We start from the raw sequence: 2,401 nt of genomic DNA, 5'->3' as shown, positions 1-2,401 counted from the left end.
TTGAGATATCATCTGGAACAGCAAAAGGATTGCAGTTTTCATTTTGCGCTCCAGGACCTGTCAGTATTGTCCTTGGAGAAAGACAGTAAAATTTGCTTAAATGCGATTGGTCTTTGTGCACCACAGGGCAGTTATGCACTAAACATCTGAGGAATGTGGAGGAGGATTTGGATTTGTTGGTAGGCCCCTGGAGAAGGGGTATTGTGAATAATGGGGCTGAAGGTGCTGACAATGAGGATCAAGCACAAGCACCAGCACAGGCACCTGAGATATAGGGGGGTCGGGCTGAAGGATTTTGCCTTACAGCAAGGCAAACTAGGGGAAAATGAGGCGAAACTGTGACTGCACCTTTAAGACAAGCTGTGCGTAATGATGGTCTGCTCATGATGAAGATTCCCTTTACCATTATAGATTTGAAGAGTTGGAAACAAGTGGCTGTTAATTACACATCATGCTTTCAGAGTGTTGACAGAAATACGATTATTCGTACGGCTCGGACCGCAGTAGAGCAACAAATAACAGCAGGCACAGCGATAGGTACAGTGAATCTTCACATTCCTAACCCCAATCCTAACTGGGACAGGCAAGCTTTGAAACAATATCGGAGGTAGATTTTAGTCAGTACTAGGAATGCGGTCCCCAAGGCAGTGAGCTGGTCTAAGCTATATGAAATAAAGCAAGATGTAAATGAATCAACTGCTGGATTCATGGGAAGATTAAAAGAGGTGATGTCTAAATATACTAATATTGATCCCGAATCAGAGGAAGGAAGGAAAGAGTTAGGCCAGTTAACAAAACGTCGATCCATGGAAGACATAAGGAAAAAGGTACAAAAGCTTAAGGGGGAGGACCAATGTGATTTGGTAAAAATAATGGATGTGGCTTTGGAGACTTATCACAATCGGACCAATATTGCTCTGGTGCAAGTTCTCTGCAATGGTTCAAATGGTTCAATGGTACTGGGGAGGGCTTTCAGTCCCTGATTATTAATATATATATTATGGATAGAATTAATATAATTATTAATATAATACAATATTGCGTTTTGTGGGTTATAGTGTGTCAGGTTTCAACTAGGAATCTGTTAATATATATGCGGGAGCATAAGATAAGCTCCAGAGTAAAACTGGAATCTTTAGGGGAAAGAAGAGAGAGAAAAATTGCTGCCTGTAGCTATCCCCCAAGAAAGGGAGGGGAGGAAACAAGGATTACATGGAAAGGTTTGTGAACAGACTCCACAGGTTGCACTCAAAGGGAAAATGCCCTCAGAATCAAAATAAACAGCGGAGATTTAGTGGAACGTCAGGACAGGCAGAGAGAATTATTACTTTAGAGGAAGACTGAGGAGGAGCGGGGGAAGATTTGAATCCCAGCCCAGCAGAGCCCCTGGCTACAGTTAGGTTGGGGAATGAGAAGGTAAAAGTTCTTGTAGAAACAGAAACTACTTATTCTGTTATAAATACTTGTAAAGGGCAATTAAGCAAACAAACAGCTTCAGGCACTGGTGCCACAGGTGGACAGGAACCCGGCCTTCCTTTACATTTGAGAAACTGGCAAACAGATGTTGACCCATAAATTCCTTTGCATGCCTGAGTGCCCTGTGCTGCTATTGGATAGAGATACACTGAGTAAATTACATGCAGCAATTAGGGTTAAAGAAAGAAAATTCAGGTACATGTTCCTGATGAAAAGGCTGTGGAGGCCCGAGTTTTTATGTTACAGAAACCAGGTACTGAGCCGGGTATCCCAGAGGAAGCGGGTGTATCTGCAAATATGGGCTGCCAGAGCACCAGGACAATCACGAGATGCAGCAGCAGTAACTATTCTTCTAAAACCAAACATCACACTGCTAAGACAGAAACAGTATCCTATAAAACTGGAAGCAAGAAAAGAACTAGAGCCTCTAACAGAAAAATGTATTGAATACATTGGGACAAAAATGGTCTGTATTTGTACTTCACATGCTAATAACCATTCTGGAACAGAAAAGTAGTCAGTGGCTTTCCCCAGGCAGGCTGCGCTTCTATGACAAGAGGACGTAGAGTTGAAAGTATCAAACCTTTAGAACCAGCAGTGGTTTTGACAACAGATCCAGAAGCAGGAGAGCTGACTCACAACTGTTTACAGACCACAACATAATAGAGCTAAACCAAACATAAGAGACACTAAAGCCCTGCATTCCTCCTCCCCCAACACATCAGCACAGAAAGCTGAGCTGGTGGTGCTACTGAGACTTCCAAAATTGTCAGAAAGTCAAAATTTGCTTTTAAGGCACATCAGTTTGATAACACTCCAGTGAATATCGGTAATCACATTGCTGACAAAGCAGCCAAAGAAGCTGTGGGTGGGGACCTTTCATTAATATTACCTCATCAGTATCACAGCTTGGATAATGAAGTTC

This window comes from Pezoporus flaviventris, unplaced genomic scaffold, assembly GCF_033815535.1.
Source record: "Pezoporus flaviventris isolate CSIRO_AGI_PZ_B2104156 unplaced genomic scaffold, CSIRO_AGI_Pfla_v1 ptg000540l, whole genome shotgun sequence".
NCBI classification, from domain to species: Eukaryota; Metazoa; Chordata; class Aves; order Psittaciformes; family Psittacidae; genus Pezoporus; species Pezoporus flaviventris.
This window is presented reverse-complemented; position numbering follows the sequence as displayed.